General features: G+C 34.6%; 1 protein-coding gene across 1 annotated transcript in view; it reads left to right on the plus strand.

Moving 5' to 3' along the window:
- Positions 1-8,596: 8,596 nt before the first annotated feature.
- Positions 8,597-18,646, plus strand: part of PLA2G4A (phospholipase A2 group IVA) — a 147,960-nt gene continuing 137,910 nt past the window's right edge. The window contains exon 1 of the mRNA XM_015121794.3: positions 8,597-8,625. The gene's annotated coding sequence lies outside the window, so the exon portion shown is untranslated. The remainder of the gene's footprint in view (positions 8,626-18,646) is intronic.

Below are 18,646 nucleotides of genomic sequence, written 5' to 3' on the forward strand. Positions count from 1 at the left end.
ATAAACAAAACCAAAATAATTCATATATAAATTTGGAATGCTATTTTAACACCAATGTTTAAATCCATAATCTCACAGTAAATGGTAAACTTTAGAATTCCTCTGAAAAGATGGTTAATATCATTATTGTGTATATGATTTTTCTCATTTTTTTAGTTTGTCCACAAACTTACAACATTTTGTTACATAAATAATGTTACAGATACTAAATTTTGTAAACCCAGCTCTAACTATAGCAGAGATGGGATGAAAATTGGCACAGCCTTTACCTGTGAACCAAGCATCCCCAGTAACAATAAAGAACTTGAAATATGCCTTAATTCCACAGCTGAGCTGTTTAGGATAGACTAGAAGGAGGGTTACCCTCCCTATTCACAAAGAAGCCATATTATTAATAGTTGCTTATTCATTAAAAGAGGGCAGATGTTCCTCAGCGAGTATTCCTTTGCATGATGGCCGTTAGCTTTGGAAATGTACCCCAGCAGAATGCCTTGATGACCACTCTCATGAGTCATTATGTTTTCATAAAAAGATGCTGAACGTGGCCTCAGAATAGGAACAGAAACTGAAAACCTCCTATTTTAAGACTTCCCTGACTTACAATTTTTCTAAAGAATATACACATAAAATAGCTGTGTATGTATTCATTTAGATTGAAACTATTTAGAAAATAATGATCAAGTGAACATTTCTGAAAACATGTTTGTTTCGTATAGTAGGCATTGTATTTTTGTCTTTACAAATAGAAGCAAAGAGAAGTAATAGGTTATAAGAAAAGTTGATAAGTAATGATTCCCTTTTAACTTTATTCCTTGTTCATTCCTCTGGTGGAAGAAAGCTTTGGTAACAGGAAAATGTAATGCCATCTCTGCATAAAGCAGGTTTAAGAAGGTTTGTAAGTTTAATATTAACCCGGAGAAGAGTAAGGCAAGCACATCTCTTACTAGTATACCAAGAAGAGATTTTTTTCAGAAGCTTAAACTTCTTGCTTCCTTCATCATTCGTTACATATTTTAAAACTGCGTGAACACTGTTATTGGGTTAAGTCCTGCTTATGCAAAATGGTGAAGTAAACAAACAAACAAACAAACACTATGGGCTTTGAAATCAGGAAAACTTGAGTTTAAATCTCTGTTTTAACACTTTGCAAATTGACTTCTAATGCTCAATTTATTTATTTGTGAGTAGGCAATGGGAAATGGCTAGAGAAAGAGATAAGTAAATTGAAGTCAAAGGCTTGGTTTGACCTCCTCTGATGTTTAATTTTGGATAAATCACCTATCTTCTTAGAGTCAATGGTTTCCTATTTTTATAGTGGAATGGTAACACTGTAGGCTGTTGTCATGCTGCCAGTACCTGATCTATAACTCTAGCTTATTCCAGAAGTCACACACAGTTCCAGTATATGTCACCCATATACTAGGAGGACTTCCCTAAGCACTCACATGTGACTCTTTGAGGACTTAGAAGCAGAAGACACATTATAAAATTCTAAAGGTTTTCCTATCACAGGCTTTTAAGCATCACTGTGAATAAATGATCAAATAAATGTATGATTTATCGAGTGAATCGGTAATATTTGTTAAGCAAATATCATATCCAAAGAGAGTACTGTGTGAGAGTTGGTGGAACATTCCAAAATAAATGATCATATATAACCTAAACCTTGCTACTCATGTTTAATACAAATATCAGAATGGCTATTAAGGAAAATGGAACTATTTAGAGAGCCAAGTGAAAGGGAGTTTGTCATTTTAGACTGTGATTTAGAGCAAAAGTATCATAACCTCTTTTTAATATCTTAGTGATAAATCACAATATTATCTGACATTGCAGTGCTTTCTTTAACTGTAGCAAGTTATAAGCAAAAATGGATAGGCAACTCTAGAATATTCATCTTTTATTTTAAATTCAGCTCTTGGACAATTCTATTGTTTGCTGGGATGTAAAAATATCTCAATAGGTGTATTAGGGTTTTCTAGGGAATCATAACCAATAGCATATGTATATGTATATTCATAACCAATAGAATGTATGTATACACACATACACATATATACACATTCTATCATAGCCAATAGAATACACACACACACACAGACACACACATATACATATGCACACACACATATAAGAGGCTATTATGGGAATTTGTTCATGGGATTATGAAGGTTAAAAAGTTCCATGATACACTGTCTGCAAACTGGACAACCAGGAAACCAGTGGTGTAATTCAGTCTGAGTTCAAACGCCTGAGAACCAGAGAAGCTAATAGTATAATTTCTAGCCCAAGCCCATAGGCTTGAGAACTGGGAGTAGCTATTGTAAATATCAACTTCCAAAGTCTCCAGTGTCTGAAGACAAGAGAAAATGGATGCCTTCAGCTGAAGAGGAGAGAAAGAGAATTTGTCCTTCCTCTGCCTTTTTCTTTTATTCAAGCTCTCAACAGTTTAGATGATGCTGGCTCACATTGGTGAGGGCAAGTCTTCTTTACTCAGTCTACTAATTCAAATGCTAATCTTCTCCTGTAAAATCCTACAGAAACATCTAGAAATAATATTTTACCACTCATCTGGGCATCCCTTAGATCAATCAAATTGACATGTAAAACTCAACCATCACAGTAGGATATTTAAGAAATATTTAAACTTGTTGTATTTTTCATGTTTTCCTTAATTATTCCATTTACATGAGCAAATCAGTTGGATCATTTTGCTAATGTGGAGTAAACTTGTTCAGAATTAATATTTTTGCTTTTTTTTTGCATAGCAGCTTTCAGAATTGTTGCTATGAATTGTCTCAAATTATACTCTACCCTAAAAAGTAAACTTGGGATAAATTATGGAATCTAAGGCCAGATCATAAATGTAATGAAATTAAATCCTGGTATGTGATTATCTTTGTTATTTAGGTGAAGATTAAGAGTTACTTGTTTTGCTTTGTTGTGTTTCCAATCAGAGATAGATGACATATATATAGGGAATGAAGGAAGATAAATTTTCCAAAGAGAAACTGTTGGATCTGACAATGTATTTGAAAAATCAAATAGCAAGGAGCTTTTGAAGCTGCTCAGTCACTGGTTTTATAAATATAAGCATAGGAATGATGTTATTATCTTAGCCCTAGACAACAAAATGTTCTATAAAAATCCTCTACTGACATCTATCAGAGCTCAGCTACATGGGAGGCACTGGAAATTCACTTAGCAGTAATTCTTCCTACTCAGGATTACCTCAAAGCAAAGGACACAGGCTCTGTCTTTCTCACTGTTGTCAGTACATTTAAATTCCAAGAGCATAAGTATTTTTAAAACCCTACAAAGTGCCTGCCAGTCAGTTTCTGGGGTGAGTAATTGAGCTCATGCCCATTCCTACAGAATTACTAAAACTAGACATGCATTTGCTTTACCAAATTTAGAGGGCACTTCGAGAGCAGAAAACGACATGTAAAATTATTGCCACAAGTAGGTAAAATGAATTAGGAAAACCCAGTTTTACCAAAAGGTCCTGAACATGGTTTGTCTGTAGCTAAAATTTTCTAATGTGTGTTAAGTCATATTTATTGTTGACAGCATGACTATTTGTAATTTGTGATAAAATCTGAGAGTATTCTGATTTAATTTTTACATCTACTTCATCTGCAAAAGGAGAAGAGGTATTTTAAAAGCGTAGTAATATAAATCAACAGGTAGTATAGAAAAGTGGATGATATGGGTAGGGCAGTGAAATGACCTGACTTGTAGGAAGGTCTATCTGTTAGTGAAGCCTAGGATGATTTTAAGACTGAAAAGGAGATGCAGGAGTAAAGATCATATGGTAGTATATGTAAGTAATAATAAAGCAAGAGTACAAGTTAATATTTTGATAGTAAAATGGACAGGAAAAATGCAGATATAAACATTTGAAGATAGAAACCAGAAGATAAATAAAGGAGTTGGGTGGGATGAAGGAAGAAAAGGGGCAAGACTGTGACCATTGCTGATGTGGAAGAGAATAGTAGAAGGTTCCTAGCTTGGGTGCTTAGGATAATGGAGGCTTTAATGATCTATTAGTAACTCCACTACCACTGCTCCCTAACAGTCAGAGATTTGGTTGACTTGGGACAAGGCTGAAAAGGTGGCCAAACAAAACTTGCTATGAGACAGTGTGATACACTAGAAAAATTGTGGGCTTTGGAGTTGGACAGACTTGATTAAAATCCTAGCCTCACTACAAATTTTATATGCTTACTTAATATCGGGATTCTAAATAAAGATAATAATGTCTCATTTCATGAATACAATGGTTAGTGACACAACAAATGTAGTACTAACACAAGTACCTGGCCCATTATAGGCTCTATATAAAGAGTAACAGTCAATATTAGTAGTACTTTATTTGTTATAGTTTTCTTAATATATAAAAAAAGGAGGGAAAAGTTTAATTAAGCAGCAATAATTTGTTTAATGCATTCAATTCAAAGGAAGAGAAAATTATTGCTTCCATTGTTTAGGTCAAAAGATCTTTGCAAATGTAGGTGTAACTACTAGTAGATATTTAGCTATTAAAATATAGGTCTTATTGTTCACAGATACGCTCTTCTGAGAGCTGTACTTTCATCATAACATCTAATTTTTAAATTCGTGGTAAATACATTTTAATTAGGGTCCATTTCACCCTTACTTCTTGCTAGTTTTATATTGTCAGTAATTTATCAGTGTGTGTATTGGAGGGCATTAAAAAAATGTCTATTCTTTAGTAATGATGGCGATGGCAGCGGCAGAGTGTTATTCGGGTGTCAGGTTTAAGATGTCTTTGACCCTGATACCATGAAAAACAAATTCAACAAATGTCCATTGAGCTCCTAATGTGTTATAAACTTCAGGTGAAAAGAGAGCTTATTAAAATGAAAAATACTTGCCTCATGCCCTGATGGAATATAAAATATTTTTTAATTGTATAGCCAAGTATAATACATTGTCAATGCTCTAATGAGCATTCTTATACAAGTGGAATAATGAATTCTACTGGAGAGGGAAGAGGGTAGGGAAATTTTCCAGACAAGATAGTAATTGAGCTAAGCCTTGCAGGATGAGTAGGATTATTCTAGTGGAATTCGATGTGCAAGGAGAATAGTCTCTGTGTTAGTTTGAATGAAAGGTAGAGGTCAATTAGTGGGATGCCAGAAAACTTGACAATGTGAGAAAATCATTTTCTTTGACTTACTATTTTACTAACCTGATTAATTTTGTTAATACATGAAAGGAGGAATGATTAATGTAAATTATAGTCATAGATACAAATAAGTAGCAAAAATATCAATTTATTATTTTACTATAAAAATAGTTGGACCAGAAGACTCAAGCATAGCCTATGGAATAGAAGGATACATTATTATAAGTAAATTAGTTGATTGGTAACCATTTTCTGAGTTTATCTGCAATCTGGATTAGATTCTCTATTCAACTCTCTCTTAGTACCCTATGCTGGCTGATCATCTTCATTTTCTATCCGGATTTAACTCTCATATAGTATCTCATTACCTTTGTTCAAGTTCATGGGAAACAAAGCAGCTTCATATAGTTAGAGCACAGGATAGGTGAATTGGAAATAGTAAAAAAGACAACAGAAAACAGCTCCGTATAAAGAAAGAAAAATCATTCAAAAGAAGACATTTATGCAACCAACAGACACATGAAAAAAATGCTCATCATCACTGGTCATCAGAGAAATGCAAATCAAACCCACAATGAGATACCATCTCACACTAGTTAGAATGGTGATCATTAAAAAGTCAGGAAACAACAGATGCTGGAGAGGATCTGGAGAAACAGGAACACTTTTACATTGCTGGTGGGAGGGCAAACTAGTTCAACCATTGTGGAAGACAGTGTGACGATTGCTCAAGGATCTAGAACTAGAAATACCATGTGACCCAGCAATCCCATTACTGGGTATATACCCAAAGGATTATAAATGATGCTACTGTAAAGACACATGCACATGTATGTTTATTGTGGCACTATTCACAATAGCAAAGACTTGGAATCAACCCAAATGTCCATTAATGATAGACTGGATTTAGAAAATGTGGCACATATACACCATGGAATACTATGCAGCCATAAAAAGAATGAGTTGATGTCCTTTGCAGGGACACGGATGAAGCTGGAAATTCATTCTGAACAAACTATCACAAGGACAGAAAACTAAACACTGCATGTTCTCACTTATAGGTGGGAATTGAACAATGAGAACACTTGGACACAGGGCAGGGACACACAGGGGCCTGTCGTGAGTGGGGGGTAGAGGGAGGGACAGTGTTAGGACAAATACCTAACGTAAATGATGAGTTAATGGGTGCAGCAAACCAACATGGCACATGTATACATATGTAACAAACCTGCACATTGTGCACATGTACCCTGGAACTTAAAGTATAATTAAAAAGAAAGAAAGAAAGAAAGAAAGAAAGAAAGAAAGAAAGAAAGAAAGAAAGAAAGAAAGAAAGAAAGAAAGAAAGAAAGATCAATCATACAAACTTCAGGGTTCCCCCTCCCAGCCCCCTGGGGTTTTTGAGCCATGGCTTTTGACAAGTAGGTATTCTTTGTTAGTTAATTTGGCCAATTTTGGTGTTGTTCCTTTTGCTTACTTATCTAGTTCTTAGTTTATTATTCTCTAAAATTTTAAAGATGTGGAAAATAAGTAGCAAACTGTATGAAACTTATTAGCTGGAAATAGTGCAAATGGTAGAAATGGATTCAAATAAGCTGCTGTGATATTGCTCAGTTTCAGATGAGTCCCAGATGACTAATCTTTGTTGATGGACAAATCAAGTGAAGAAGGGTCTTCAGACCTAATTGATGCTATAGACTGAAGCACGCTATGGAAGTCAGGGCCTATCTTACCTAAGGTGGAAGCAGAGGTTTTTGAAGCCAGTAGGTCAATGCTGAAAACATTTTTGGAGGAAATTGGACAAAGTGAAGATGGCAAATCTGAACTTCTACTATCCACCTAGAGGTCTATGTGAACAGTGAGATCACAAGTTGTGAGCCAAAATGGGTAAGATAAGGAGGCCACAGAACCACAAAATGGGTAAATGGGATTTGGTCTGCACTGGTTCCAGAGAGGAGAAGACATACCTGCAGCAGCCTTTATTCGTTATACAGGTGCAGATAAGTCAGCCTCATTTAGTAAGACTGGAAAGAGACAAACGTCTCCCCGCATATTTTAACCCTAACCATAACATATAATGACATTTTCTTTAAAAGCATTTAAATCATTTTTTTATCTTCAATGCATGACACACTATTGGATATCATCTGGAAATATTGAGAGCTATAACTTGTTATTATCGAAAAAGCACTAGAGCACTTTTTTTTGGTGCTCCATAAGCACTGTGAAGCTGCTTTTCCAGGGAGTCTTTCTTTACCAGAGTCTTAGAACAAACATGCCCTGCAGTATAGATTCTTTCACCAATTGTGTCTGGGGGAAGGAGATGAAAACTACCAGTGTGCTTTCTGCTCCTCTATGTAACATACACCTCCTTTCTAGAAATTCAGGGATTTCTTTGGAAAGAGAAAAATTGTTATTATAAATCTATCCTTCTTAAAAAAAATTTACTGGCTCCCCCCCCCTCCGCCACAACCAATGAGAGATTTATAATATGCCAGGTTGAATTCAGGGGAAAAAAATAAAAACAAATAAGGGTTGAATGTTGGGCTACAGAAAGCAGATAATCCAGAAGATTTAATGAAATTATATTCTTTGAAAATGTAAGAGAGTTAGGAGAGTGAGTTCAGTATTTAATTAAAGGCAAAAGCAAGATCCTGTGTTTGCAAAACAAGATATACTAAATGAACATGTCAATCTTTAGAGACATGAATTGATTCTTATGGAATTTGGATACATTTAAACAGCGCAGCTTCTTCATTATAGTACTATAAGGTATTTGGATTTACACTGCAAATTTGCAATTCAGTGTGATTTCATTTTCTTCCCTAAATCTCAACATATATATTACATTATTTGGTATGCTTTTAATCTTAAATTTACAAAGAAATTATTATCAACACGAGTATTCTGAGTCTGGAGTAGAAATATTTGAACAGATTTGATTTTTAAAGTGGCCTGATATTCATTTCAAAAAAATGTACATTTTTATATTTGGAGTTTGTTATAAACTTTGCCTTTTTAAATAATGAAAAATGCTCTAGGTTATTCACGGTCTTTTCAATTTTGTTCTCCTTTGGAAAAAAGGAGGAAGTAGTTACTGCTTAAGGACAAGTAGTAATTTCAGACGCGAGCGCGCACGCACACACACCCACACACACATCACACACACAGAAATCCACGACAGCACTCATGGAATTTAGGACTGGTTAATTTACATATTATTTAAGCATATTTTCTGACTTCAAACTCCTGGTTCTAATAACTAAGCACTGACATTTACAGTACTAGCTTCTATGAGAAGAGAGCGTTCTCCCGCTTCCTCTTTAATTCCACCTTAAAACTTCTGCAAAAGCGCAAGGCGACCAGCCCACATTTTAGCCCCTCCTACCCAGGATAAGACTTTCTCTAGGTCCGGAGCTGAAAAAGGATTCTAACAGAAAGCTAGAGGCATTGAGGAGCCTGAAGATTGTCAGGTAATTCTGGGAACTGTAAGCAATATATTTATTCTTCCCCTGCTCCACTTCTCTCTCCCACCCTCCTTAGCTTTTACTTGATAGTTTACTTGGAAGGAAGAAAGGACGGAGGGGAAACCTCACTGTTTTAAAAAGTCAGCATGTCCTCTGCCTTTTGAAATAAAACACAGATTAGGGACTTCAGTTTTCTTCTAACCCACTTACATTTGCCTTCCTGGATCTAAATGCACTGTGGAGTCTAAGATTAAGGTGTTTCTTTGGGTTGGAGTCCCAGAAAATCAGCTTTCAAACGGCAATGAGGTGGCGCTTATTAGCGTTCCACGTGATGACACCCAGTGGTTGCTGATCCCCAAACTTGAGCAGCAGCATGCTGTGCTGTTTGACAGCCCTAGAGAGAGACTGTTGACTCACTTAACTTTTAATTTCTAAAAATTGATCATTTTGGTTACTTATGGGACGCTTTCCTGGCTAGTCAATATTTTGCAGAATTATGCGAAAGAAAGAGGATTGAAAAATTAACTGTAAACGGACTGGTGTTCTGATGATCCACCATACCCCTAAGTTACTTGGCTTGCCAGGAGGAAAAAAAAAAAAAGCTCAAAACTAGATACTTGAAAAGATTTGATCAAATTACATAGTTAAAATTTGAGTGTGGATATTTTAGTAATTTTGTTTCAAAAAAAAAAAAAGAAAAAAAAAACAGAAAAAAGGTATTTGCCTTTGAAGTATCAGTGGATGAATGTTTCTGTCTCCTACAGTTTATAATCATTTTAGTCTTAAAAATAAATTCACCTCCAAAACCAGAACAAGAAATACTCCTTATATGGGTTGATGATGTCAGCATTTATTCAGCTAAGGCAGATGGAGAATATTAGAGGCGTACTGTTTGAATGGGTGTCAATTCTGAAGTTATATTTGCCAATATGATTTGGGTTCAAGGAAGATTTGTATTTTTGTTTCTCTTTGTTGTTTAAATTTGGAATTGTGGCTCAAGGGATATTTGTAGAGGATTGTAGTGAAACAAGCTCTGTTAAGAATTTTAATATTACCTTCTAGAGGTTCCTACACCTTGCCAATCAAGTTAGAGGTTGGGATAAGAAACAGGTATTTACTTCTTTCATTATCTCCGGAAGAGTTAAATTTTAAATTAAGCAATAATTGTGAAATGCATAGAGAAGTGTTTAATGTGCATTTGCTCAAAGGACTTTTACAAACTTCCCGTAGGGGAAGCATATTCTTTGAGATAAGACATTGCATCTTTTTAACATACTTTAAAAAAGTAAGTTATTCTGGCTGAGCGCAGTGGCTCATGCCTGTAATACCAGCACTTTGGGAGGCCGAGGCGGGGGATCACTTGAGGTCAGGAGTTCGAGACTAGCCTGGCCAACGTGGTGAAGCCCCATCTCTACTAAAAATAGAAAAACTAGCTAGGCATGGTGGCAGGTGCCTGTAATCCCAGCTACTTGGGAGGCTGAGGCAGGAGAATCGCTTGAACTCGGTAGGTGGAGGTTGCAGTGAGCTGAGATCCCGCCATTGCACTCCTGCGAAAACAGCGAAACTCTGTCTCAAAAAAAAAAAAAAAAAAGTAAGTTATTCTGAAGTGTTTTGCATTTACATTTAATTAGGAAAAGAAAAATTATTAAATAGATTTTTAGCAACTGAAAATGTTCATTCCATAGAGGTTATTTGGCTTATGTTTTTAACCCATTATCTTTCCTAGTGCTAGTGCTTAGAAAGCAGTCATAAAATCGAATCATCTGCATATTAAAAAATATATTCCAGGAATAAAAAAGAGGAAGACAGAATTAGTTGTGGTTCCCTTTCCTCTTGTTTGCTTTTATTTACCATCAGTTTTTTCCTCCTTCTTGCTCCAGATTTTATAGCTTTAGTTTTTAACCTTTTCTTTCTTTCTTTCTTTCTTTCTCTCTCTCTCTCTCTCTCTCTTTCTTTCTTTCTTTCTTTCTTTCTTTCTTTCTTTCTTTCTTTCTTTCTTTCTTTCTTTCTTTCTTTTCTGTTCTTTTTCTTTCTTTCTTTTTTTTGTTTCATCAAAGACACTTTTACAATCTTGTGACAGGTATGGACTCCTCCCTAGAATAATGCACATTATGCCATTCCAACACACACGAATTTAAAAACACCTCTAAAAGTTCACAAATCCCCAAAGACAATTCATATTACATGAAAATGCAGTATTTCTTAGAACTTTGGAATTTTCTGATAATATAAAATGATTAATTAGAAAATCATTTTACTTATAAGTAAGGAACTAACAGTGGATTTTGCAGCACCCACATAGTCATTTACTCATTGGTATTCTAGAACTCCAAGCAACTTGGTGTAATGGAAAAAACTGCTTGCCTGAAACCAAGTAACCTGAGTTCTAGACTCAACCCCAATAATAATTAACTGTACAATATTATGCTTGACATTTTTCTGTAACATCTGTTGTTTTTATTGCTGAATGCAGTAAGTGAAACATAATAAGAAAATCAGATGCAAGTTATTTTTTATTGGATTGTGGGTTGTCTATATTTACTACTTTTATTCCAAAATTCCTAATGACATTTCCCAGAATGATTAGTTTTTATAATATTATTGTTTATTATAAAGATAAATCACTCTCACTGTTTAAGATTTTGTTAAATATAGAAAATTGCAAGGAAGAAAAAGAAAACATTACCTATTATTTCCCCCAAGGTGCTTTTAAAATGTAATGCAATCATTAATTCAATCAACAAATATCTATTGAGTACCCAGTATGCATCAGCACAGACAGACAAGAAGTTCATGTATATACATGTTTGTACATCTAGGTATGTTTCTATACATACATGTAGTTTTACAAAATTGTGATCACACTGTTCATCCTGTTTTGTAACATACTTCTCCTTCATTCATGAAATACATTGTTAAAACATGATTTTTAAATAACCATGCATTATTTTGTATTCACTTATTTAAAAAATATTAAGTCCCTACTGTGTATAATGCAAGTAATGGCAATCTATCCATGAACAAAAGAGTACGGTTCTTACTATATGAAATTTTTAGTCTGTATATAGGTTGTATTGGCCAATTATATCTTGTTGGATACTTAGCTAGATTAGTTTTCCACTATTATAAATAATTGTTGGATATTTAGATTGATAACAATTTTCTACTATTATAAATAATATTTTCATCTAGATCCTTTTATATAGATGTTTGCATATATTTTTGTTTATTTCCTTATGGTAGATTCTTAAAAGTTTATTTTCTAGGTTCTATCAAAAATTTTACTACTTACAGGTTGTGAGACGGTAATCCAATTACGTTATCTCCTTAAAATGTTGTCTTCTCAACTGTAAAATAGAAACAATAATAATTGGGTATTTTGAGGATTCTTTAAAATACTTAGCAAAATCTCATGGAATGCTAATGATTATTTTTAACATTTTGCTCTTGAGGAATATGGTATCTACTTATGAGCAATATAAGAGAGTAGAGTTTTCTATGTCAATACTGGGTGCCATCATCAAACAGAGCAAACGACAACAAATCCAACAACTTGGATACTTGTTATACGAAAATGGTATCTTGTTTAAATTTACATTTCTTTCTTGAACAAAGTTGAGCAATTTTCATAGTGGCCACTTATATGTCTGTGTTTGTGAATTGCCTCTTTCAATGTGATTTTTTAAAATTTTCTGTTTTAATTTCAAATATGATAGATATCAATGGATATAACTTACATAATCATAGCCCTTTTGGGGTCCTCAGCAATTTTGAAGAATATTAAGAGTCTTAACAATATAGATGAAATTTTGAACTGGAAGTAGAAATTCTATAAACATTGTTTTTCTCATTTTTGGAGGGTTATTTTAGTGTTTTCTGAAACCTTTCCCTTAAAAATGTGTGAGAATATGTAGAAAAATGAGAACAAATTATTTTTTATTCTCAAAGACTAATAGTTTACAAACGATGGGAAAACTGAAGAGGGTTCAGAGACAATGGCCAAAACCCAGCCCCAGAGGCATCCTGGCTTGAATAATGTAAAGAAGATATAGTTAGGATGAAAGGTGGTGTGATGACTGTTTAAGTTTTGTAAGGCTGGGGGCAGTGGCTTACACCTGTAATCCGAACCCTTTGGCAGGCTTGAGCCCACGAGTTTGAGACCAGCCTGGTCAACATAGCAAGATTAATTAAAATTTTATTAAAAATTTTGAAAAAAATCAGCTGGATATGGTGGCATGCACCTGTAATCCAGCAATTTGGGAGGCTGAGGCAGGGGGATCATTTGAACACAGGAGTCTGAGGCTGCAGTGAGCTGTGACACACACTGCATTCATGCCTGGGTGATAGAGCAAGATTTTGTTTCTTATTTAAAAAAACGTTTTGTGAGGAAAATAATATTCTTGGTTGTGAACAACCAATTTAGAGAAAATGAACTTCAGTTCTGGCCAACTCTTTGTCTTCTACCGCTTGACTATTAGGGCAATAAATAGTTGGGGGAACCAAAAGGTTGGTTCTGGGGTTCTTTCCAAAGAAGACAGTAAATAGAGCAGAGGTTATTCTGGTCCTGTGATACCCATTACTTGCCTGTTAAAAACGGATGCATTATATATTTGCTACTCTTGCTATGTGATTCTAAGTTTTTTGATTCTTTGTGATTCTTAGTGCAAATCTTACAACATACCTTGAAAATACAGTTTACCTTTCCTTATACAAAAAATGAAATAAGCATGAACAACTCAATGCTCACCATAAGCAGATTTGTAAAGTTAACCCTACCAGTCTAATCACTTATTAAATGAATTCGAATGAGCTTAGAGACACTCAGCAGACACCTGATGCTGAAAGTTATCAACATCAGAGTTTAGCCATCACTCCATTGAAGATAATAGACCAAATTGGCTCTCATTTTTCTTCCCATTCCTTTTTGGCATATGCAGTTGTGAATCAACTGTTCCGTTTTCCTCAATCTTCCTCTTCATCTGCTTGACTTCTGGAGTCTTCAGAAAAAAAAAAAAATTGGTATTTTAGGTAACAGAGTGCTTTGAATTAGTAAACAAATGTCCATAATATGTATTCTTCTACAGTACAGAAAACTCATGTATTTATGATGCTCAGCTTATGCTTGCTTAGGTTTTTTGTTTTGTTATTTAATTTACAAGCTGTTTTTTCATTATCTAGTATGAAAAAAATCAGAGGCCCAGTATTTTTTATTTTCACAGGCTTTGTGGTTGATAAAGAGATTGGTTATGAAGTTTATTTATTTCCACAATAACTGTGTATGTTAGCAGTACAGTTATTACTATCCATATTTTACAGCTGTGAAAAAGAGCTGTTGAAAAGTCAAATGTTTCATTTTCTTTTTTTAAATATCTGCCTTATGATTTCTATTTTGATGTATTTAAATGTTTAAATATATTTGTATATATTTTTAGTTTTAGTGTGTATTATTTGATGTTGTCACACTCTTTCTATTGGAGTTAACATCAGAAAAATTATAAGAGAAAGCCCAGGAAGTCCACTGTCCTGGTGCATGTTTCCATAATAACTCAATTGTTCTGCCCTTATAACTTGATTACTGATTAATGTAGTAGAGGAGGTTGTGCAACTTGTGCAATTTTGGAATTATATAGTATTTTGTACAGTAGTATGTATGCTACTTTAAGAAAATAAAATGTATCACATTTTATCTAAAAATACAAAATGAACACATTTTATGAGTTATGTAAAAAGTACTGCTTTTACCAAATGTTTTGTTTTCAGGTTGGTAGTAGAGAAATTTCTTAGAATTTTCTAAGTATAACCTACAGAACCTATGGCTCTTTCTGGCTCTTATTAAACCTGGCAGCTGGCATAAAGCATTTGTATCTAGATGGTTACTCTGATCTTGGATTTATCATTTGGACAAAAAAATCATTATTATTTTACTTTTCCAAATAATTCAGTAGCTTATGATAAAGCAGATACTCCTTCTCAGGGGTAAAACCCAACCTTAGTTATACACTTGACTTAGTATATATACTATGATGTGGTAATAAATAATGCATACTAGGTCAGGTTTGACTGCTGGGTGCAACTGTGCCACTAGAAACATTAGGTCAGCACATGGCTTCTGAATTTCACTCAGTACATTGACACACTTCTATTTGCCCCATACTTTTATGCCCACAGTTTTGACAGGATAAGCAAGTTAAATGCAGTACACAGGCAGTAAACTGGGATGTTCACCCCTTATGGAAAAAAGCATTTTTGCAGAATTCTTGGATCTATAAGAAGAGACAGTGTCTGCCTGAGATAGTCTCGAGGCAGATAAATGGTGTTTTAAGTTTTTTTTCAGGTTTTAGCTTTTTATTTATTGAAACAAAAAGGAAATTCATTTTGTGGACTTTTTTAAACATGTATTTTGTGCAATATTATGAAAGTATTGAAAAAAGTAATTTTGAGCAATTATGTAAGAATTTATTGAAAAGCAATCAGAGAAAAGTGTCTAAAGATGCACACAGTTATGAGATAATTCTGTATAGACTGCTGCATCTATAATTATGATTTCTTAATATCCATTATCCTCTTTTGTGTCTACCACAAACCTCAAACAGATTATCAACTTCCTTTTCATTCAACTGACATGAAGAAGACATGGATGAATTTAAAATTTGCTGAGGTCATGAACTTAGATCTCAAAGAGATAATACTAGGAAATTTTGGTAGTTCCCTTTCAATGATCAATGGTAACATATGTTCATATAATAGCTTTAAAATACTGTTATATCCTTCATTCTTAGAAGACAATGCCACTAACCCATTTTAGGAAGATTTGTCACAGCAACAATTCTAATTTAAAAGAGGCTTCTTGGTAAATTAAATATTTAATTGGAAAGCTATTTGATGCTTACTTATAATCTATTACTTGGTACTTACTTTTTGAACTGGTGACAACCAGAGATTTATATTTAATATATATAAAGCTTCACAATATTTACATGCATTTTTCCCTCTCATCTTTATTACTGCCTGTAATGATGCGTCTGTTGTCAATGAAAAGCAATAAAAGAAAGAATCAAATTTGTGAGACTCATTCACTGTTTGCAGAAATTCTTACAATCTGTTTAAAATATGTTTTAAGTTGACAAATTTGATTTGGTTGATCAATATATTATGTATTAATAAGAATTAATAAAATATTAATTTATATGGATTAATATCCTAGTATTAATATATACCCTATGTAGTAATATAATTAATAACAATATTAATTAATTCAGGTAAATCATTAATTATTCAATACACCATATATTACATATAATATGCCTTAATAATTAATGTTGATTAATTGTTATTGTATATTGATATGTACATAAGATATGAATCAACCAGGTCAATTTGTTAATCTAGGATGTAATTTAAACAGATAACAAGAATCTTCAAGCACTTTTTATCATCACAATGAAAAGAATGCTCTCATATAAATTTTAGGTTTCTGTGAAAAAATAATTTCTATATACCATTTTATTAATACATATAGTATACTTAGAAAAGTTGTAAGAGTAGGAAAATGCACTTTTTAATACTTAGAAAGAGAACAGGTATTGTATGAAGCTATTTAGATAATATGTACTCTTCATTTTCACTTACCAATTTTACCTCCTGTTTCAAGAAATTCAAATGTTAATGTCAATCAGGAATTGTTGGTCAGTAAGCAGTATGCATTTATTCCTTCACTAATTCAGTCACTTTTAATTAATAACAGCTACATGCTAGGCACTGTGCTACATTTAGGGCATACCTGGGTGAATAAAGCAGGTATAGTTCATTCTGTCTTGGTGGAGACAGATAATAAGTATACAAACAAACATAATAAATTATAAAAAGGAAGCAAATGGGCTTCAATGACAAAGAATAACATGGGAAGGCGGAGAATGGGAAGGGCTCTCTGAGGCACAGAATTGAAGCACAGATGTGAGGGATGAAAAGCCATCTATGGGAGGTGGTAAGTGGAGTGAGAACGGCATGGCTCATGCTAGGGTTCCAGGCAGAGAGTGGCACTTGTCAATGAGTCTGCAAAGAAGCAACTAAAAAATTAGATGGAAAACCAGGGATTAGGGTGGTGTCATGGGAGCAAAGGAGGGAAAGTGGTTCCAGAGGAAACAAAGAGGTTGAATAAGAAGAGGACAGAAAAGTGATTGCTACATTTGGAAATTTGGAGATCATGAATGATCCTGATTAGTGCAGTTTCAAAGGAGTGGTGGGGGTAGACAGAAGAAGGAAGCGTAAATGGGATGGGAGGAATGCGTGGCGAGGATAGCTGGCTCCTGGATACAGGGTGAGCAAATAACCCTTCAGAGAAGTCTGTCAGTGAAACACAGCACCCAAATGGAGACATAGCAGGGAAAAGGAATATGAAGTCAACAGAGAGACTGTAACAAGTTTGCCAATTAGATCCAGTTGAAAGTAAAATTTGCTGATTCAGGAAAGAGAGACATGACCATCAAAATCTCTCCTTAAGGAGAGGGATTTTGCATCCAGAGAGCCACGGCTGGTGCCAGGTCTGTAACAGTAGGAGGAACATTGCCTCCTTTGTGATAAGGAGAAGGGGACCCAAGTGCACCTGCAGGGGAATATGCAGATTTGATGGTGGGAAGATGAGAAACTTCCCTCTGATGCTTTCTGCTTTCTCAGTGAAGGAAGATGAGGTCGCCTGCTAGGAGTGGGAGTTGGGGTGGGGTGAGAAACTTGAGTGAGAGAAGGGAATAAAGTGACTCTTTCCGGTGGGAATACCAGTCCACTAAAGAAACTTAGAAAGATGCCTTGTATTGTAGAGAGCCTCTGTGGGTTTTGAGAATATGGACTTAAATTAAAACTAGCCTTCCAGGGTACGTTGTTTTTCTGCAACATGTTTAAATGCTAAGAGCAAAGAAGCTAGATGGTTCCTCTAGAGTGGGAGTTTTAAAGACGGAAAGAAAAATTGTGGTAATTCATAAAATGGATAACCAGTGGACTAAGCAAAACAAAATAAAAACAACCAAAACCAAAACCAAACCTAAACAAAAATTCATAAAAATGAATGAGTCTGTAGAACAGAGATCCTTTATCTAAGGTAATTAGTGACTACTAGGGAGTAGTCCAAAACTGGCTGATTTCCAGCTCTAGTAGGTGGGAATTGAGCCTTTGTTCTTTCCAAAGTCTTGGATTCATTACCTTGCCAGTTGCTAGGCCTGATTGTACACTTCAGTGAAACCCAGTTATCTGTTCCAGGAGCCATCATTCTGGAACCTCTTTTTCTTCATGTTTTAGTTGGTAGACCTATTGCTGTTGTCCTTTGAAGTTCTGAATGATTAACTCTTTTTTTCTCTGCCTTTATTGGACTCCTAGCTAAGTACTTGTTTCTGAGTTGTAGCACACTCCTTGGTCTTTGTGCTCCCTAAGATAAGGGTTTATAGACTTTGAATCATTAGAATTCTACAGTGTAAGGATGTGTAAAACATTTTGTGATAATAATAGACCATCCAAAAAGAGGATCTTTCACAGCCCTGCTCTCAGGATGTATTTCTTCACCTTGACATAAATCTTTCATTTTGCATATAAGAGTCACTTCCTTTTCTTTTCCAAATCTTAGAGTTTTAGAGAATAGCTGGTTACCATAATCAAAATGGTATCTTTTCAATGACTAAAATAATATTATTGAGCTATTGACTCATTTCCTCAAAGTTAAAAAAACCATTTTAAAATTTAAAAATCATTAGCCATGTCTCATAAATCCTCTTCACATAAAAATGATTTAGTTTTACACAAATGAAGGCCAGGCTCCTCCATGGATGGAAGCAGTGAGTCTGTGTGGGTCAATCAGGCAGCATGGTGAGAAGAGAGGATGCTTTTTGTGGTCAGATGGACTTGAGATTGCTTATGGCTGTGCCCTTCATTTACTTCTCTGCCTGACACTAACTAGCTGCTTCTTTTTCCTCCTTTTCTCCCTACCTCCCAGAGACATGTCATGAAGTGGAAAGTCATTCTGCACTTTATTCCTAGTCCTGCC

This window comes from Macaca mulatta, chromosome 1 (assembly GCF_049350105.2).
Source record: "Macaca mulatta isolate MMU2019108-1 chromosome 1, T2T-MMU8v2.0, whole genome shotgun sequence".
Taxonomy (NCBI): Eukaryota; Metazoa; Chordata; class Mammalia; order Primates; family Cercopithecidae; genus Macaca; species Macaca mulatta.